Source organism: Ambystoma mexicanum, chromosome 1p (genome assembly GCF_040938575.1).
Source record: "Ambystoma mexicanum isolate Mex_15411 chromosome 1p, UKY_AmexF1_1, whole genome shotgun sequence".
Classification (NCBI taxonomy): Eukaryota; Metazoa; Chordata; class Amphibia; order Caudata; family Ambystomatidae; genus Ambystoma; species Ambystoma mexicanum.
The window spans coordinates 1,339,315,332-1,339,338,090 of NC_090921.1; positions in this window are offsets into that span (position 1 = coordinate 1,339,315,332).

The following is a 22,759-nucleotide window of genomic DNA, read 5'->3' on the forward strand; positions in this document are numbered from 1 at the left end:
TCAACTGGGGAAGAGGGAAGAGATCTTTTCTGATTTTCATTTTTTGTCTTATTGGGTGTTTTAAAATGTATATGGGCCGCTCGGAAGGCCTACTGATGAAAAAGGGGTACCCCACTACCCAAAACTATTTCAGTTGGAAGTTCAGGTTTTACTGCCACTAATAACTGTACTTCCGTCCCAAATATGGCAACATGAATCTGAGTCAATGGGTGTCCTTTGGTTTCACCATGGACACAACCTACAGTCCTTTTTCCCATAGGTTTCCAGCCCTGAGAAAGTATACCTGCTTTTATTGTACATCCTTTATTTCCTGTGTGTAATTGGGCCCAGGCAATCTCCTTGTAATATCACTGGGATTTGATACATACTCTTATCCCAGTACAAAGCATAACATCTAGTTTTTCTAGAGATGCTGTTTCTTCACAATGAAAAGATAAAGGGGTCGATTCATGGAAATAATGTGCGCTGAAAATTCCCGCGCAGAGGTGCCAAAACGTGCGAATCGCAAGAAAAGTGCGAAAATCGCAGTGCAAGTGCGAAAATTGCAGGAAAACCAGCGCACAGCGATTCATGGAATTCTGTGCACGAGAAAAACATTGGATGTGCGCTAAAAATGTGCGCCGCGCACGCTGGCGCACAGGTCATCCAACAGCGTGCGCCACGGCCACTGCGAAATCGCACATAGCGCGGCGCACATCACAAAAGTAGGCGGAACACGGGGCGTAACACTTGGAATGGGGAACAACGCGTGAAAATATGGGCGTCACGGGGGAAGTACAGGAGGCAAGTGCGCGGAACGCCCACACGCTCGCCTACAACCCGTATTCATGGAATCGAATAGGGCAAACCAGCACACGGTCAAAGACGCGCACAGGGCCAAACAAGTACGCCACAAGAAAGCAGACGGTAGAGCCCCTGTGACTGAAAGAAATGTGAGCCAAAATGTGCGCTAACAAAAAGCACCCATATACAGCCATGATGAATGGGCCATACAGTGGCCCTCTAGGACAAATGAGGTGCAAAGGGGCACCGACAAACACGGACACCCGCTGTGTGAAAAATAGCGTGTGCGCGTGTTCCTGGGTGCGTGGGAAGTTCCACACGTGATTAGCATGGGTACGTGTACTACGGGGTGCGTGGGAAGTTCCACACGCAATTGGCCTGGGTAGGTGGGGGTGCGCGGGAAGTTCCACACGCGATTGGCCTGGGTACGTGTACTTCGGGGTGCGCGGGAAGTTCCACACGCGATTGGCCTGGGTACGTGTACTTCGGGGTGCGCGGGAAGTTCCACACGCGATTAGCCTGGGTACGTGTACAACGGGGTGCGTGGGAAGTTCCACACGCGATTGGCCTGGGTAGGTGGGGGTGCGCGGGAAGTCCCACACACGCGATTGGCCTGGGCACGTGTACTTCGGGGTGCGCAGGAAGTTCCACACGCGATTGGCCTGGGTAGGTGGGGGTGCGCGGGAAGTTCCACACGCGATTGGACTGGGTACGTGGACTTCGGGGTGCGCGGGAAGTTCCACACGCGATTGGCCTGGGTACGTGTACTACGGGGTGCGTGGGAAGTTCCACACGCGATTGGCCTGGGTAGGTGGGGGTGCGTCGGAAGTTCCACATGCGATTGGCCTGGGTACATGTACTTCGGGGTGCGCGGAAGAATCACACGCGATTTCTGCAGGGTACGTGTATTTCGGTGGTGCCGGGGAATGCTACACGTGATTTGGCCATGTGGGTCCTCCCAGGTGTTCCCTCTACACCCTCCACGGCCCCTGCAGGCAGCCCACACCACAGGGTACTACCCTGCACCCCTGCTCATGTCCCACAGGCAACCCATCCACCATGGCCATGCCCACCAGCCAACCCACATGTCACCTTGCACTACTGATCACCAACACATGTCTCCCATCACCCCCACCCCCCAGCAGTGCAGGGGCAGCCTCCACCAGGCCCCCACCCATGTCTACCACCACCCCAACCCGCCAGCAGTGCAGGGGCAGCCTCCACCAGGCCCCCACTCATGTCTCCCACCACCCCCAGCCACCAGGGGCAGCCTCCACCAGGTCCCCACTCATGTCTCCCTGCACCCCCACCCCCCAGCAGTGCAGGGGCAGCCTCCACCAGGCCCACACTCATGTCTCCCACCCCCCCCACCCCCCAGGGGAAGCCTCCACCAGGCCCCCACGCATGTCTACCACCACCCCCACCCCCCAGCAGTGCAGGGGCAGCCTCCACCAGGCCCCCACTCATGTCTCCCACCACCCCCACCCCCGAGCCACCAGGGGCAGCCTCCACCAGGCCCCCACCCATGTCTACCACCACCCCCACCCCCCAGCCACTAGGGGCAGCCTCCACCAGGACCCCACCCATGTCTACCACCACCCCCACCACCAGCAGTGCAGGGGCAGCCTCCACCAGGCCCCCACTCATGTCTCCCACCACCCCCACCCCCCAGCCACCAGGGGCAGCCTCCACCAGGCCCCCACTCATGTCTCCCTGCACCCCCACCCCCCCAGCAGTGCAGGGGCAGCCTCCACCAGGCCCCCACCCATGTCTACCACCACCCCCACCCACCGGCAGTGCAGGGGCAGCCTCCACCAGGCCCCCACTCATGTCCAACTCATGTCTCCCATCACCCCCACCCCCCAGCAGTGCAGGGGCAGCCTCCACCAGGCCCCCACCCATGTCTACCACCACCCCCACCCCCCAGCAGTGCAGGGGCAGCCTCCACCAGGCCCCCACTCATGTCTCCCACCACCCCCACACCCCAGCCACCAGGGGCAGCCTCCACCAGGCCCCCACTCATGTCTCCCTGCACCCCCACACCCCAGCAGTGCAGGGGCAGCCTCCACCAGGCCCCCACCCATGTCTACCACCACCCCACCCCCCAGCAGTGCAGGGGCAGCCTCCACCAGGCCCCCACTCACCCCCACCCCCCCCAGCAGTGCAGGGGCAGCCTCCACCAGGCCCCCACTCATGTCTCCCACCACCCCCACCCCCCAGGGGCAGCCTCCACCAGGCCCCCACCCATGTCTACCACCACCCCACCCCCCAGCAGTGCAGGGGCAGCCTCCACCAGGCCCCCACTCATGTCTCCCACCACCCCCACCCCCAGCCACCAGGGGCAGCCTCCACCAGGCCCCACCCATGTCTCTCTGCACCCCCACCCCCCAGCAGTGCAGGGGCAGCCTCCACCAGGCCCCCACTCATGTCTCGCTGCACCAACACCCCCCAGCAGTGCAGGGGCAGCCTCCACCAGGCCCCCACTCATGTCTCCCATCACCCCCACAACCAGCAGTGCAGGGGCAGCCTCCACCAGGCCCCCACTCATGTCTCCCACCACCCCCACCCCCCAGGGGCAGCCCCCACCAGGCCCCCACCCATGTCTACCACCACCCCCACCCCCCAGCAGTGCAGGGGCAGCCTCCACCAGGCCCCCACTCATGTCTCCCACCCCCCCCACCCCCCAGCCACCAGGGCAACCTCCACTAGGCCCCCACTCATGTCTCCCTGCAACCCCACCCCCCAGCAGTGCAGGGGCAGCCTCCACCAGGCCCCCACCCATGTCTACCACCACCCCCACCCCCCAGCAGTGCAGGGGCAGCCTCCACCAGGCCCCCACTCATGTCCAACTCATGTCTCCCATCACCCCCACCCCCAGCAGTGCAGGGACAGCCTCCACCAGGCCCCCACCCATGTCTACCACCACCCCCACCCCCCAGCAGTGCAGGGGCAGCCTCCACCAGGCCCCCACTCATGTCTCCCACCACCCCCAGCCCCAGCCACCAGGGGCAGCCTCCACCAGGCCCCCACTCATGTCTCCCACCACCCCCACCCCCCAGCCACCAGGGGCAGCCTCCACCAGGCCCCCACCCATGTCTACCACCACCCCCACCCCCCAGCAGTGCAGGGGCAGCCTCCACCAGGCCCCCACTCATGTCTCCCACCACCCCCAACCCCCAGCCACCAGGGGCAGCCTCCACCAGGCCCCCACTCATGTCTCCCTGCACCCCCACCCCCCAGCAGTGCAGGGGCAGCCTCCACCAGGCCCCCACTCATGTCCGACTCATGTCTCCCATCACCCCCACCCCCCAGCAGTGCAGGGGCAGCCTCCACCAGGCCCCCACTCATGTCTCCCACCACCCCCACCCCCCAGCCACCAGGGGCAGCCTCCACCAGGCCCCCACCCATGTCTACCACCACCCCCACCCCCCAGCCACCAGGGGCAGCCTCCACCAGGCCCCCACTCATGTCTCCCACCACCCCCACCCCCCAGCCACCAGGGGCAGCCTCCACCAGGCCCCCACTCATGTCCCCCTGCACCCCCACCCCCCAGCTGTGCGATTTGCCTGGGTACGTGTACTTCGGGGTGCGCGGGAAGTTCCACACGCGATTGGCCTGGCTACGTGTACTACGGGGTGCGCGGGAAGTTACACACGCGATTGGCCTGGGTACGTGTACTTCGGGGTGCGCGGGAAGGTCCACACGTGATTGGCCTGGGTACGTGTACTTCGGGGTGCGCGGGAAGGTCCACACGCGATTGGCCTGGGTACGTGTACTTCGGGGTGCGCGTGAACTTCCACACGCGACTGGGCCTGTGAGAGTGGGGTACATGTATTCCAGGGGTGGGTGGGAATATTTACCCGCGACTGGGCCTGGGAGAGCGTGCTACGTGTATTCCTGGGGTAGGCGGGAAGATTCACACGTTCGCCTACGACGTCCCGAAAAATAAATGGTCCAATCCTGAGACACGTACGCCAGCATGAAGCAGGCGTACGTCGACCCGCGCAGCATAAAAGTGCGTGCAAACAACAAACAAGCTCATACGCCAGGATGAATATACCATTCCTAGCAGCAGTGGCCGTGGGTTACCAAAGGAGGAGGAGGAGGATAGTGAGGGCCCGAATTTTCACTCCCAGAACCAGCCTTTTTGGGATGCCCGATGACCAGGTGTATGGGAGGTACAGGTTTCCCCCACACATAATACTGGACCTGGTCAGTGAGTGGGAGGATGACCTCACATCACCCACCCTGTGCTCCCAAGCACTCAGCCCCCTGGAGAAGGTCCTCAATGTACTGCACTTCTTGGCCACAGGATCATTTCAGCGGACAAGTGCCATAGTGGGTGGGGTGTCACAGGCCACGCAGTCACGCTGCCTACACCAGGTCTTGAACATCATCACTGCACGCCCATCTGTCCGTAGGCACATATACCTGCCCAGGACACCTGCAGAAAGGCAGGCTGCCACCCTCGATTTCTACGGTGTGGCACAATTCCCAAAAGTGCTAGGTGCCATTGACTGCACCCATGTGACACTACGTCCCCCCCAGGGCATCTGAGCACATCTATAGGAACCGCAAGCACTGGCATTCCATCAACGTGCAGGTAGTATGTAATGCTAAGGGAATCATCACCTCAGTATATGCCAACTATCCAGCGTCCACCCACGACAGCTTCATTTACCGAATGTCTACCCTAAGCCGGGACCTAGAAGCTGGGCGGCATGGCGATACATGGCTGCTTGGTGAGTATGAATGCCACTGCACATGCATGCATGTCAGATGCAGAGTTATGTCACTACCCCACTAATGATACCCATCACCTCCTCACCAGGGGACAGTGCCTACCCTCTGAGCACCCACATGATGACGCCAATTCGGAACCCCATCACGCCTCCAGAGGTAAGATACAACACAGCCCATATTGCAACCCGGGGCATAGTGGAGCGCACATTCGGAGTGCTCAAGTCACGCTTTCGCTCCCTTGACCGTTCTGGCGGGCAGCTGTTATATGCGCCCCCAGTAGTGTGCAGGATCATAGTGGCATCATGTGTCCTGCACAATGTTGCAACACGCCGGGGCCTGGCTGTGGACATGGTGGTGCCCCCACATCCACAACCACATGCATGGCCGCTGCGCATGGGAGGGGAGAGGGCACGGGGTGAGGCAGCCCATACGCAGCTGGTGGCTAATTACTTCACATAGAAATCACACCCCAGTGGAGTGCACACAGGCCTGGCACATACCATCTGATAAGCAATGATGATTCGACCTGACAATTAAGACGAACAAAGGGACTGTCAACTGTTAGAACCATAGCAGCCTGAGATTGTTCATGTGGAAGTGTCACAATGTGTGCATCCCTACCACCCTAACACAAACACCACCAATGCAGTGTCATGAAAAGACACTTCCATGCTGCAGAAATGAATACCCACTTGCAAAATACTACATGAAAACAGTGCGATGTCACCCACCCCCTCCCCGGCACGGCCACACAACACACCATGGCATGTCATGCAATGTGAGAGGAAAGAAATTAATCCCCACAACATGCCCCAAGTGTCAGCAGCTACAGTGTCCCTAATGGAAACATGTCCACACATGAAATGCTCACAGTAATGCAGGACCTACAACCCACATCACCAAATACTTACCAAGAATACCAATCACCTACACAACCTCCAACCTACCTTAAACATGACATTACAGACTTAAAAATTAGCTAGCCTCACCACCTGATGATGACAGCCCTCTGAACACTTCCAAGTATACATAGTTAGCGCCACGCAAGAGTGTAGGTGCACTGCTTACAACATGGACTCCAGTACCAAGGTGCACCGCATTGTGAAGACATGAGGAATGGACCTGCAAATATGGAGGATGAGATGGATGCAGAGGCACATATCAATACACCAAGCAGTGTACAATACAACAACAATATGCACTATGAATGTATACACAGTATTGACTAAAGACTGCCCACACAGCTCATGGGAGTCCAATGTCACCATGTACGTCAATGTCACTTGGGCACACCCTTTGCAAGCCCATGGAAACGGGAAGCAGGAGAGGTGTGTGACAAAAACCCAAGCATCTGAACCAAATCCATGACAAGCCTGCATGTGCCCAGCCACAATGCAGCGTATGCCCACGGGAGCCACACAAGGCAACACACTGTCCCAAAAAAAAAAAAAAAAAAAGAAAATCAAAAATTAATGGGAATGGGGGGATGGGGGGGAAGGCCACCCAGGAGGTCAGAGGACAGGGTGCACACCAAAACCCACCTGTGTGGATCTTGCGAAAAAAAAACACCTCCATGGGCTCATGGCCTACACGGCTACCCTATTGTGGGAGTATCACTGCTGTCGCTATCCTCACCCTCTGCAGCTGCATCAGGAGGTGGTGGCCCTATGGGAGGCAGCCCACGCAAAGCCCTAGTCTGTTCCTCCATGGCTGCAAGCATGCGGGTGTGGTAGGTCTCGTTCTGGAGGATAAGTGTGCGGAGGTCCCCATGCAACAACTCACGGGATGCCCGGACCTCTGCCCTAGTTGCCTGCATCTCAGCTGAGAGCGTACGTGTGAGACGCTCCAGCTGCTGTTCTGTCCTTCGGTTTGTTGAAGTCTCAAGCTCAACAAGAGTCATCCTGAGGTGAAGGAGTTCCAGCCTCAGGGCTTCCCTGTGGCCCTGGGACTCTATGGAGATGGCTTCCTGCAGAGTCGCCAGTGCCGCCCGCCTGTCCCTGTCGGACGCCAACATGTCCTCCCTGTGTGACTGGCAGATGGAATCGGTTGCCTGCTGTAGTCGCTCCATCAGCCTTTCGGGGGGGACAATGGAAGTGGCCACCCTATCCATAGCCTGAGCCATCATCTCTGATGATACTGCCTGTTGGGTTGCCATACCGTAAATGGATTGCTCCCACGCGGTATTGCCAGGTGGCGTACGGCCACCACGTCGGCGGGCACCACACCTGTCTGGGGCAAGGCGAACTGCGCCTTGCTGTGCCGGCACTGCCTGAGGCTGCAGGAAGGCATTCCCCCTCTGATCTGCTGGCCCAGGAACAGGATCAGGTGTCGTGGAGTGTGACCCTGCATCCGTAACCACCAAAGGCGTACCTGCCAACACTGACATCCCCATTGAGGGTTCTAACCCTGGTGCAGGTGGGTCGGACAGAACAGAATCCCTCCCAGGAACACTCACCTGCGACGGCACATAGGTCTCATCATCCGAATCGACACCCGAGTACAGCTCGGGGGAGGTGCAGCCAGAGACACCCCTTGAGAGCACGACCTGCAGCAGTTGTGGGTTTTCACCCACCACCACACCACGTCCCTCACTGGTGGTCGGTCGGCCCTCAGACCCCTCCTGGGTCTGCACCATCTCCACAACCCCAGCAGTATCAAGTGCGTCTTCCCCTGCAAAGACATAAAAGAAAACAAATGGAAACAGGCATTAGCACTATGGCACACAATTAGGGCTAAGAGGCTACAGAAACAGTACTTGATTGACACATGTCCCACATGACTAAAACACTCCCATGCATGCACCGTCACTGCGTGTGATGGGGAGGCAGATGGCACACATTGATGACACCAAGATGGAAGATGAACACATTTGCTGCATGCTGCCTAGCAGTGGCATCACACATTGGCCAGTGATTGGCAGGTCAAATACACATGCCATCACACAGATGGCATGTGCCCTAGCCATGAAGTGAAGAGGGAGAGGAGGTCACCAATTGTTCATTCAGTCCAGTTTGCTCATATAATTGATTATTTTCATTGTAATGGTTCAAATGTTTAACCTGCAGCTGCCAGTCAAAAATGGTCCTATAGCACAGGGACATGTCTAAACTAATCATGTCCACGAAACTGAGCCAGTCCACTGTACCATAGCCATGTCAGACATGTGACAATAGGACTGAGAAATCCCGAGTAAAAGTGGTGGTATGCAAACAATCTGCCTGAATAGACAGAGGTAAATAGGCAACAGTGTTGTGGCAAGATGACATTCCAAGGGCAACTGGCGTGGTGTTGGGCTGGATGTCTAATGTTGGCCAAAGGGATGCTGCTATACCCAAATGCTGGTGCCAAGAATGTATAGGAAGAGGCACATGGGTGAGCCGAACCACTCAGGCACACACACCCTCCCCTGGCACCCAAACAGAAGCCCTCCCACACACACCATGCACATGGATGACACACACATGCATGTGCACTCACCGGACAATGCCTCGTAATCTGCCAGTTCTCCCACGCATTGGATCTCTTCCTCCATGACGTAGGTCCCAGCAACCTGCTCATGTGGAGTGAGTTCTATGTCGTCTGCTGGAGACCCACCTCCAGTCACTAGAGTTGCGGCATGACTTGAGGCCAGCTTATTCTTTGCCCTGCGCTTCAGGTCATTCCAGCGCTTGTAGCATTCATTAGCTGTGCGCCTCATGATTCCAAGGGCACTTATGATGTCCGCAATGGTCTGCCAGTGTGCCTGACGTTGTGCAGGTGTGGTCTTGGATCCTGCAACAATCACCATTTCACGGTCATGTGCGGACACATACTCTACAAGTACATTCAGTTCGGCCTCATTGAAGTTGGGCTTCCTTGACGGGCCGGACTGTGTAGCCGTGTCTGGGGCATCAGCCTCTACTGGACGAGCACTCTTCCTCTTCCGCTTGGAAGGTGGTGGGGATCCTGAGTGTCCTACGCCGCTCTGGACACTAGGGGTAGGAGCGTGGGATTGCACACTCAGCATGGGAGTTGGTGCAGGCATTACCTCAAGTGTGATGGTGTCAGGGGGAATGTCAGCATGATGGACTTGGACCGACACTGTCCTGGATGGGTGTGTGAGAGGTGGGGTGGATGGAGCCGCAGCTGCCCCTGCAGCCTCCCCAGCCTGCCTACGCGGGGCAGCAGATGACCTAGCTGCCCCTGATCCACGTGGCCTGATGACACCAACGTTCACCGGCGCACGTGGCCTAGACCTGCTGACCTGGAAGTCAGCCATGGAGTCACCCTGTGCCAGGTCTGGTTCCACAGTGGGCTGGTCCAACAAGGGCTGAGCATGGATGGTGTCAGCCACGGTAACCTCAACCAGGGGGGGGGGGGCATGGGTGTCCCTGACTGCTCCTCCACACATGGGGGGCTAGGGGCACCCTGCAAGTCATGGCCACGTCCCCTACTGGATCCACCACAGCCACCACTTGGAGCTCGGCCACCTTTGCCACCGTTACGGCTTGGTCGCCTCCCAGCCATGGCACTGATGTTATTGTGCGTATGGGAGTCGATGTGAACTATTGTCCTGGGCAATTGGGGGTCAAAGGGGTTGGGTACCAGATGGTAATCGTACCCTAGTGCTCTAGCAAGGCTGTATGTCACCCCTGGGGAAAGATGACATGTCACGCAACGAACAGGCACCCCAAAAAAGCGAAGTAAGGTGCACGCAACCCCTCCTAGACCAAGTGCGTGGAAAAATAAACCTGCACTACGCTGTGGCACCCACAAACACAAGAATGAACGTATGCGTGTCACACGCAGCCTAGAATGACCTCTGAAGGGGTACGCGACACACGGGGCAAGTACAGATGTTAAATACGTGCTTGACTCACCGTCTGCCAGGAACAAAAGCGGGAAAAATATGCGCGTGTGCGCGTTGGCAACACCCCCGCCAAAAGAAGAATTGTACGCTGTCTGAGGAGACAGGACAACAGTGGAAGGGAACGCTGTTTGAGGAAACAGGAAAAAGAGGAAAAGAGAAAAAGCTGTCAGAGGTAACAGGGAGTACGAACTGGAAACGCTGTGAAGTAAATCGCGTGTGAACCGACAAGAAGTACAGATTATACCCATTTGCTCTCCACGAAAAGCACGTACAAGGAAATGGCGTTCTACACGTACCTTTTATACACACGTCACAGACGCGCATACGCGATGAAGCCATTTCCACCAATTACGCGCTTTGACACTCGGACGTGTATCTCTTCATTTTTACACGCGCCATTCTCTACGGCCATGCGCGTAACGTCACAGCTGCACATGGTGGCCTTTGGGCCAATGAAATCGCATATGCGAGCACACGTGGTAAAACTGCACGTCCGAGTGTCATCGCGTGTAATCGGAGGGAAGTGAACGTACACGCGATTGGCCTGGGTACGTGTATTTCTGGGGTGCGCAGGAAGTTCCACACGCGATTGGTGGAAATCCACGTGTGCTCTGTCATCACGTGTAATGAGGGAAACACCCGTGCACGTCACGTCACAGACGCGCTTACGCGCTAAGGGCCTTTGGTCCAATGAAATCGCATATGCGTGCTGACGTGCATACGCACTAAGGCCCTTTCCTCGATTCTCACGCAGACGTGCAGGATTTTCACGTGCCAAATCACTCCGTATCAAGCTGGCCACGCGTAAGCACACGGAAGACCACGCTCCTGCCCAGAAGGCCGAATTACTGCCCCCCAGAGCCCCGAGCACGCTCCCACCTGCCATCTGCTGCTGCCTGACTGCCTGCTGCCCACGTGCCCTGCCATTTGCTGCCTGCACATCAGCCAGGGGTGCTGTTGCTGTGACCAACCCTGCTCGAACCGAAGACTCCCGACTGGGATTCCATCGCTCCACAGCCCAGCCCCAGGACCCAGTTGCCCACCCACTCCTGCCTCTGGGGTTGTCATGTCGGGCACTGCAACATCTGGCACCACTGACAACCCCTGGCCAGAGAGGCAGAGGGGCACCAGCTTCAGTGCCAGGGAAGTTGGTGCCCTGGTGGAGCAAGTCCTGGGGCAGTATGATGCCCTCTACGAAGGTGTGCGCGCCGACAAGGAAGGACGGACTCGGATCTGGACGGACATCGTGACTGCCATCAACGCGGAGGGGGTGGCAGTCCGCGACTTCCAACATGTCAAGAAGCGCTGGGAGGACTTCAGGTCCAGGACCCTGAACAAGGCCCGGCGCCTCTTGTAGGCAGCGGATGCTAAGGGGCGCCGGGGCCACTTGTCGGAAGATCAGATGAGGATCCTGGAACGTATATCCCCAGCGCTCCACGTCCAGGTCCTTGAGAGGCAGACCCGTCTGGAGTCGAGCGCTAAGTGTATATGCATCATGATTGTAAACGGTGCGTGTGGTGATGTGCCAGTAGTGTGCCGGTTGCACATCTGTTTGTATGGGGCCGAGTATGGGTGGGGGTTACAGGGCTGTGAGGCTAACACATGCGAGGGCTGTCATGTGTGAGACATGGATGGTGCTTGTGTGTGTAGGCTTGCATGCCAAATGCAGTTGTGTGGGCACACATGTTTGGATGAATGTGTATGTAAGTGGGCATGTTCGTGATGTCACGCATGTATGTTTTCAGCTGCATGTATCAGCACTATGTAGATGTGCATGTGTGTGTATTTGACAAGGGTGCAACAGTGATGCAACATGGATGCATGTGACAGCGGGATGTGGAAGCCTGATTGGCAGATGTGACATGGATGCCCATCGGAACACTGGGACAGTTGGCTGAGGTGTACACATGCATGCAAGTGTGGTGGTGTGCGTGCATTTGTAGTGCACTCCCTGTGTTGCATGTGATGTCTGGCTCACCTTTGCCTGCTCATGCTGTTGTATGTGTATGGATGGTGCTGGCAGTTGGGATGTGGCTGTGGTATGGCTCATGTTGCAAGTTGAAATGACATGTGTGTTGCCGATTGTGATGCCATGTCTGAGGTTTGACAATGCCACTCATGTGCAACTGTCATGTGTGTATGTGTCCATTGTACAGTGCCCTGATGCCTGTGTTTAATTTTTCCCTGTCTGCAGCGTCAACTGATGAAGAGGGCGGAGAAGGTGCTGTGGAGCACAGCGGCGGGGATCGCACCGCCAGCCGGAGACGCAAGGCCCGGCTCCCCTCCCATGTTGTGATCTCGTCAGGGAGTGAGGAGTCCAGTGCCGTGTCCCAGGCCGCAGCTGCCGGGGGGAGGTCCAAGAGGCGGAGGTCGGAGTTGGACTCCTCGGCAGCAGAAGGGGCAGCTGGGACCGCACAGGGCCCAACGGGGGAAGATGGCACGGAGTCATCCAGGTTGGTGGGGGGTTTGGTGGAGGAGGAGGCCGTGCAAGCAACAGAGACGGGGTCTGGAGGTGGGGATTCCACTGGTGCTAGTGGTGCAGTGCAGGACCAGGGACAGGAGGCAGCACAGGTCGCCGCGGAGGTGCCCGTGTGCAATCCTGTCCCTGATCCTGTCACTGCATCATCTTGCACCAGCAGGGATGCCTACGTCCAGACCCGTTTTCAGGCAGGGGATGAGCTCACGACAACTGGCCTTCCTCTGCCTGCGGACGTGGCTATCCGGGTCAGGGTTGAGCCTGTCCTGACTGGTGTGGCGTTGCCTCAACGGGCCATGCGAGGTGACCTGCAGTCTTTTCATGAGGAGACTGCACGTCATCTCGAATGGCTCGTTGACCGCGTCAGCCTACTGGGACAGGTCACCCAGGCTGGATTCCTCCGTTTGATGGGGCTTGCTCAGACCCCCTCCTCAACTGAACCCCCTATGCGCCAGTCGTCCTCCGTGCCATCTTCCCGCCCATCAGTCACCTGGGTGCCCTGTGGAGCTGCCTCTGACGGTGCGGCCAGGCTGGTGGAGGAGGCATCCCTGCCACAGTCGGGAGTCGGACGTCCAGCAGGGGTGGCCACATCAACGACTGCACCCCAGCCAGCGGAGGATGTGCAGGCAGCAGGAGGCAGTGCACGGGCAGAGGCGCAGCAGCAGCAACGTGGTGGGAGCCATGATGGCTTGGGGCCTTCCACATCGGAGGGGCAGGCATCGGCCGGAGGGCAGGAGGACCCAGGACGGGAAGTGTCTTCCGTGTGGCAGCGGTTGGGCCACGCCATAGATGCAGAGTGGCAGCGGGCGGAAGAGGCACGGCTCACCATGGTCAGGGCGGAGAACTCCATGCAGAGGGCCCTGAGGCGTGCCGAGTGCCTCGAGGCAATCCGCAGGGAGTTTGGGGGGGAACATGTGGACGGCCCTGCGGACCCTCGGGGCCATGGAGGAGGAGCGCCTCTGGGACATTGAGCAGGAGTTCGATGATGCCCTGGCCTGGAACATCCCGACGTGAGCCGTCGGACTAGCCCGCTGCCCTTGTAAATAGTTATATAGTTAGTGTTAGGTTTCCTTTGGTTTGGCTTTATTTTTGGACCTTTTGGACAATGGGCCACATTTTTGTATATAGTTATTTTTTTTAGGTAGTGGTATTAGATAGGTTTCATTACTTCGTTTGGGATCATGGACCCTGGATAGGAATTTCAATTTTTATTATGATTTCGCCATGGAGCAATGGTTTTCGATTTTAATTTGTGACTTTGGACACCTTTCCTTTGCATTATGATTTGTGGTTTAGCATTTTTTCACGGACCTGCTGTTTTTTTTGTGTAAAATTTCTATTGTTTGTTTATTTTTGATTCAATTTATGTTGCTTTTAATACATATTTTTTCTTCAAAGTTCAATGTGTAGTATCATCTCATTGGTTTCATGCATATCATGATATGGGTTTTGACATTCACTGACACCCATTGGGTGTATGTGAGGGACATGTGTTCATTTCCAAACTTGCAATTGGGGTTCTGTCATGTTTTTGCAATTTCTAAGTGGGTGGATGCAATACTCGGGTGGGTGTTTGCCATATGGAGGCTGACCATAAGGGCCAGGGATCTACATTGGGGTGACATGTTGGCTGGGAGACGTGAGGGGGGCCTGGTGGAGGCTGCCCCTGGTGGCTGGGGGGTGGGGGTGGTGGTAGACATGGGTGGGGGCCTGGTGGAGGCTGGCCCTGGTGGCTGAGGCGTGGGGGTGCAGGGGGACATGTGTGGGAGCCTGGTGGAGGCTGCCCCTGCACTGCTGAGGGGTGGGGGTGATGGGAGACATGAGTGGGGGCCTGGTGGAGGCTGCCCCTGGTGGCTGGGGGTGGGGGTGATGGGAGACATGAGTGGGGGCCTGGTGGAGGCTGCCCCTGCACTGCTGGGGGGTGGCGGTGGTGGTAGACATGGGTGGGGGCCTGGTGGAGGCTGCCCCTGGTGGCTGGGGGTGCAGGGGGACATGCGTTGGTGGACAGTAGTGCAAGGTGACATGTGGGTTGGCTGGGGGGCATGGCCATGGTGGATGGGGTGCCTGCAGGACATGTGCAGGGTAGGCCCCTGTGGTGTGGGCCACCTGCAGGGGCCGTGGGGGGTGTAGAGGCAACACCTGGGAGGACCCACACGTGCAATTCACGTGTGGTGCTCCCCGCGCACCCCTGTAATACACGTACCCTGATGGAATCGCGTGTGATACTTCCCCTGCACCCCTGGAATACACGTACCCTGCTGTTTTTGCATGTGATACTTCCCGCGCACCCCTGGAATACACGTACCCTGATGGGATCGCGTGTGATACTTCACGCGCACCCCTGAAATACACGTACCCTGCTGTTTTTGCGTGTGATGCTTCCCGTGCACCCCTGGAATACACGTACCCTGATGGAATCGCGTGTGCTACTTCCCGTGCACCCCTGGAATACATGTACCCTGCTGCTTTTGCGTGCGTTACTTCCCACGCACCCCTGATGCAGATGTACACAGGACAATCGCGTGTGGAACTTCCCGCGAACCACTGAAATACACGTTCCCCGCTTGGCGTTTGCTGTTTGCCAGCCCTGTGAACTAGTCCAGGGTTGGCGCAGCCCTTTGCGATTATTTGGGGATTTTGAAGGCTTTTCCTTGCGCGAGGGCGTTCTTGGGGGCGTAACTGGCGCTGCTGCAGGGTCGCGGCTGGTTTTGGATGCGAAAATCCATGAATACGCTGTGCGCGGAAATCGATTTTGACGCACGCGGCTGGCGCAGGCATTCGCACGGGCACGCTGTGCGCCAGCCGCGTGCGCCCCTTTTGTGCGAATTTCTATGAATTACCCTGTTTGTGCTTTCACAGAAGGGTTCAATATCTGCTTTTTGTTGCTCTTCCCATGTATGTTAATGGTTCTTGGATAATGCAACGGGTATTGATGGACAAGACGTTGAGGACTCCCACAGATAAGGCATCCTAGGTCTAATGAATGAACGTTTCCAAAACATTAAGAACCTTCCCAAGAGAAATCTGAATCCTCAGATTATGAAATTTAGGGTTCTGGATTATTGAGAAGTTGCTTCCGAGTGGGTTGTTATGTCAGGGGGTGTGGCTTCTTTTCCCAGAGTATGCCCTCTTTTGATTTGATTTGACAACTGGCTTCTCTTACCACACTATAGTTAAAAAGATTTTCTGGGATACTATTTTTCAAATAATTGTTAGATTTGTCATTAGATGGTTTCCAAAATACTTCATATATGAGATCCCCTATTAGTTGTATCTGTTGATTTTAATGGGTGCCGGAGAAAGATTAAAGAAAATTAGCTTCAATTCTTCTCCAGAGGAAAGAAGGTGAAACATGTTCAATTTCCCTTCCTTATATGGAATAATATAGAGGGACACATCGGCAGGAACGCTATCTTTCAATGCAAACGAATATTATTTAATCTTTTGCAGCGATCACGCCATCTTGAAGACACAAAAGATGGTAGATATTGCCGTGCAAGGTCTTCCCAATAGGTATAATAGCATGGTTGGATAATACCTGCAAAATCACCCCTATATTAGAGTTAGAAGAACATTTTTCCCCATAATCTTCTCCTAAAGCTCCCATTCCTCTAGTGGGAAAAGGGACTGGGTTTGATTTGTCCCCAAAAATAGATGTTAAGGAAATGGAATCTGTTCAATCTCTTGGGGACAAGACCCATTACTAGGAGGAGTGTTCCTATGGCACTCTTCACTAGACATAAAATATGTTGGACTGGAGTCTATTATGCTCATCTGGGATCTCTAGTTTGTATCAACTAAATCCGATCCCACTCTGACACCATATATGAGGGGTCAGCAATGAGAGGCAGACACAAATTTGCAATGTTCTCAATATACCCCATATTTATTGAAAAAAAAAGTGTTTGGAAAAAAAGGCCCACCTTGCCCTAACCAAAAGAGAACGTCCCTGTCTATAAAAATAAGACTAAAATAAGTTGACCTTGTGTCCAGAATGTATTTGACCCTCACACTAACATACAAAATCAAAAGGTACAATATAATTTCTATCATCACTTCAACCAAGTTGTGCAAGCACCATATATCTACAGTTTTAACAAAAAAACGAACCCTGTCTCCAGGTTTTAGTTTCCTTTCCCCTGAACGGTTTCAGGAAAAAGGCATTTGAAATACTCTTTTTCACCAAAGTTCGGTTAAGGATAACGAAAATGTCTCTCTCCTGGGTATTTTCCTTGAGATGCCAAGGCAAATGTTCTTTTCACAATACGGGTTGAAATATATTGAAAGACAGGCTTTTATAGTTTTTAGGATGGCTAAAGCACACCTTGTTCAGTTTTAACAAAGGATTGACTTAATAAAGTTCTTTTTTAACAAAACCTTGGATTTCCTGGTGTACTCCCCTGCCAGGAACTCCTCTACTGAAATATCCAATTTCAACAAAGTCTTAATAGGACAAAAACTCCTTTTCAACACAACATTGAATTTCCTGGTATACTCCCTTGCCAGAAATATACTCCTTTTGGCTCACGCAGATCCCCTGGTGTACTCTCCTTCAAGGTATCTTTTTCTAAAGAAGGTTCAACTGAAAACTCTGGGTATCCTGGTTTACTCTCCTGCCAGGAATATCCCCCTTTTGACTCATACAGATGCCCTGGTGTACTCTCCTGCCAGGTATCTCTTTCAAAAAGGTTTCACTACCTGATGCTCTTATCAGGTATCTCTGCACCATTCATCGTTCTCTTAGATATCACACAATTGCACCTCTTCAGTGGCACAACCTTGTTGACTTCAGTTAATGCTTGCACCAATTTCCCTCATACTGGCATCCCCTATATCATGGTTTGTTCAAGCTCCTTCTGTCAACCTCATTTACAATGGGCCTCATCACTAGTTGAGCGGTAAGCCTTAAAAGTGACCTTAACAGAATTAGCGCCGCCAATAGCGCTCTGCCGGATCATGAGCCGGCACAAATACAGCTGACTGTAAAACAGCTGGCTCTATTACAGCCGGCGCAATTACAGCTGGCGCTATTACAGCGTGCGTAATCTGCACCAATACCATGAAACGCTATCACTGCTGCATCACAAGTGCATGCATGGTGGTATTAGTGCCGAAAAAGTGCCCTAATACCAGCAAAAACATGGCACAATTAGCCCCAGCCTCCAGGTGGAGGTAAATGAACACAGGTGGCAGAAATGAAGCCACAGATAATCCCAATCCACTCAAAAGGGCTACATAAGGCACACACCTTCCCCAAACACAGTTTCCAACATCATGTTGCCACTAACCATTGCAAAATGGGACATGCAATTGCACATGCTGCGCCTGGAGGTACAGAGGCAGGATAACCAGCCCAGGGCACAGGGTGTACAGGGGAGGAGGTGGAGGAGGAGAAGCCAGTCAAGGCGTGCACCAATCCCCAGGGTCAGGGACCCTGGACCCTCACTGACCAGTTGGCCACCCTGTACTGCCTGAAAAGAGAGACCATAAGTGAGCTGCTCACCACAATCCAGGGCGACATAGGGAACGGGATCAACATCTGGACACCTGTGCCCCCACTGCTGAAGCTAGTGTCTGTCCTACAATTTCTAGGAACCGGCACCTTCCAGCACTCCGTGGCCATGATGCACGGTATGACACAGCCAACTTTTTATGCAGTGCTGGCACAGGTGCTGGATGCTCTCCTGCGGCATGTCTCAAGCCACATCTCACTGCCCACCATCCCAGCACAGGTGCACACCATGAAGGCACAGTTCTATGCTGTTGCCCAAATGCCAAATGCCATTTCAGCCTTGAACTGTACTCATGTGGTGTTGGTGGCCCCCAGACCCATGAAAGAGTGTACCACAACCATAAGCACTACCACTCATTGAATATGCAGGTGACCTGCAATCCCAATCTGTACATCACCCACTTTTGTGCCCGCTACCCTGGTTCCACCCACAATTCCATGGCCCTACGGAACTACACTGTCTGGATACATGGAAAGGCACAGAGGACAATAGACGTGGATAGTGGGTAAAACTGTCAGCACGCAAGCGCTGGGATGCACCCGACCACATGGGGGGGCATGTGCAAAACACCACAAAGCATGGCATGACAAGTGAATGTAAAAGTCGGACGTGCCCACCTACCGCACCAATGTCACAGTCCATCCCACGGAACATGCACATGTCAGACATGCCTGGATGGATAAGCTGATGCCCACATACAGTAGCAACTCCAAACACACACGTGACTACAGGTGCCACAATGCAACATGCATAATCCCAAATCAATGTAAAACTAAGTGTCACATCACATCACACAACATCGACCCTGCCATTACCACAGCCAAATACCCATTTACACTCAATGACCCCAATGCATGCAAACCTGTTGGCCCCAGAAGCCTATGGAGGGCCGATAGGAAACCCATCAGGCCACATGCACGAGAGCAATACACTGTCACAAGACAGCCACCATGTCGGCTTGATATGGCACCGATGGACACATGATGTAACATCCACTGCAAGGGAACAGGGTGCATGTTAAGAAAATACAATGCATGAGGTGAGTGACACAACATGCACAAATACCGAAAAGACAAATGCCATGCAATAAAGCCCCATATGCATGCACATGAGGTCCATTTCCCTGATGCAGTGTGAGGCTCCCCCACATATCACACTGTGACTAATGGCTGTGCCTCTCTCCATGCAAGTGACTCCGGATACCCACAGCTGCCCTGGTTCACGACACCTGTGCATGATCCACAAACACCCCAGAATTTTGTGCCTACAACCACGCTCACAGCAGGACCCGTGTGTGCATAGAGCGCACTGTGAGCCAGGCATGGTATCAAGAGAGACACAGACTCAAAGATGTTAGTTTCAAAACCTTTATTTACTATGGTTACAGGGTTGGTGTAATGCATAACTGGCCCTACCTCTAAAGGGATGGTTCCCTTAACTGATGTTTCTAAGGGCCGTTGATGTCTGATAGTCCAAAATAATTATCGGTCTGTGTCTAAACCTATGCATGCCTGCAGTTTTTACAAAAATGTTTTAGGAAGTCTTTAAAAAGGAAAAGATAGAGGTTCAAAGTAAAGAAAATGTAAACCACAGTGGGTTTCAGATAGTCTTACCAATGGGTGTAGTTCTGCCAGTGCAAGATAGTTAAATTCACAAGAGGAGCCCTTAGAACCTTTCACGCAGAGCTCTTGCAGCAAACCAACAAAGTTGACAATATCCTTGGGGTTCCCTACCCCAAGCTCGGACTCTTACAGTTCCAAACAAAAGAAATACACAGTTCTGGTCAGGCCTCTTAGGGTTCCCTTCCCTAAGTGTAGGCCTCTCCTTATACAGTTCAACAATGTCTCTTGCACAACTCTCGTTAGGCCTCTCAGGGATCCCTTCCCCAAAATGAGGCCCCTTCCATCTTTTAACAAACAAATAAACAAAGTTCTTCTGGTCAGGATGTACCTTTCACTGTACAGTTCTTACATCAGAGACATTTGAGAACGCTGGGCTCTTTGCTCCTCCCAAGGACAACCACTCTGACCTTTAACCCCTCTCCTTATTTCTTGCTCTTCCTTTTTAATCTTTCACCTTCAGGTGCTTCCTGCATCCGTTCTTGCTCGCCTTTGTTTCCTTTGCTTCATCGTGTACACTTTCACCCATCCGTTTCTATCTTTCCAACCTTTCACTTTCTGGTGCTTCCTGCACCCCTTCTTGCTTTCTTTTGTTTCCTTGCTTTCCTTTGTTTCCTTTATTTCATCATGCACACTTATATCCTTTTCTTCACCGTGCACACTTGCACCTCTTTCCTTTGTTTCTCTTTATTTCACTGTGCACACTTGCACCCTTTTCTTCACTCTTGCACACTTTCCATTCCTTTCCCTTGTATCGTACCCCTCGCACTTTCATTTCTTTATCGTGCACACTTGCACTTGTCAGCTTGTTTCTCGTGCCTCTTGCAAACTTCACATGCCTTTACTCTACTTTACTTTCCTTCAGTGCTGTTGCACCGTTTTCCTTCTTTCTGTTTTCCCTATTTCCATTATTTCTTACACTTTCAGTGCATCTTATGCTTTATCTCTCATTCCATTCCATGCCGCTCTGCAAACTGTGCCTTTCTCCCGCTCCACTGCAGTCAAACACACGCTCCCCCGTTTCTCTCTGTGACTTTCATGAAACTCACCAGGCAGCATCACGTTGACAGGTGTTCTCCCTCTGGACACGCAGGGCTGAGGTCAGGTTCTCACCACCTGCCCCTCAGACACCTCTGGGAGCAGCATAGGTCCCAAGGGAATGAGCACTTTGCTGAACGTAGCTAGCAGGATGCAGGCTTCCTCACTCTGGCTTCTTGGAGGCACGGCTCCCTTGCCATGCTGCAGCCCCTCACAAACACCGGGCCAGCATCTCGGCACCCCACTCTCCTCCAGCATTCAGCTCCTAATGCTCTCTGCTCTTTGGCTTCCCTGCTCCGGACAGCGTCCCCAACGGACTCCCTGCTTCTGGCAGAACTAGACCTTTTATAGTGTAGGGAAGAATCAAGTGGAGTCAGGTGTGCACAGTTGGGACAAAGTGCCTGACCTTGCCTGACTCTATTAGTGGGACACCCTAGCGGTAGGTTGCAGTAGTAGTAGGCACTGTCTTGTTTCCCAATGCTTGTCCTATTGGTAATCCTCATTGATCTTAGTTGCATCTTCCCCGTCGCAGTGTTTGTTGGAAATGGAGAGGGTGAGATGGGACAAGACAATGAGGGTTCTTTCAGGGCGAAGAGTAATAAGATGGTTGATATTGGGGAGAAGAGAAACACACAGCTTGATTTGTATATGTCCGGGGCAATTCACTTTTCCCCATTTCATCTTTTTTTATTGGCGATTTGTAATAGTTGGACTGATATGGATAAGAAGTTATTTGACTTGAGTTGGGGGAAGTACCCGATGATGTGATAGCCAGCCAGATTCTGGTCCGTCTGGTTCCCGTATTTACCCACCTATGTAATTTTATTATGATTGCACTTCTCTTCCTTATTCAAGAGAAATCGACCCAAATATCCTATAAAGGCATTGTGGTTGTCTTCCTCACCCTCTGTTATCCTAATCGGATACAGCGTCTCGCCTGAGTCTCTCCCAAATGTATTACTCCGGACTCCCCTTCCCAGGTGATCCTCCCTCGCTTGTCCACCCCCAGGGTTTGGATCCAAAAGCTATGACCCTCCCGTGAACACATGAATAGAGGAACCTCTGAGCCTACGTGGGAGAATACCCTCAGGTTTCTCACTACCATTGGCCTTGTGAGAAACCAGAAGGTGTCTCACCTACTAGTCCCCAGGGGTCTCTCTCTCTCAGGTGACCAGGGCACGGCCATCGCCTTTGGATCCAGACCCTGGGGGTGGACCAGTGTGGGAGGATCACCTGGGTGGGAGTCTTTAGGGAGTGGGACACCTGATGGTGAGACGCAGCATCCCCCCCCCGCAACATCTTTACCCCATCCTACCCGGTAGGATACATGGACACTCTAACCTCCCCCTTCCCTTCATGAACACTTTCACATGGACAGCCCGTTCTGGGAGAAAACCGACTCACACCCGAGCAGTGGACCGGACATGCCCCACTACAATGGTCAGGCAAGGTCAGGCAATTGCTGGTAACCATTCACACCTGACTTCCATCATGCTTCCCCACACAGATAAAAGGTGGAGCACAAGAGCACATTCTGAGCGAGGCAAAGCACACGAAGGAACAGCATTTCCGAGATGGCAGCTGAACGAGGGAAGAAGGACATCAAACCAAGAAGGGTACACAAGGAGAGAGATACCCTTGACCTTTCCGGCTGAAAGCCATTCCTTTCTAGAATTCTTCCGATTAAAAAGCGCAAGGCCAGGAAATCAGACTGAAGAATCCTGCATTGTGTGTCAGA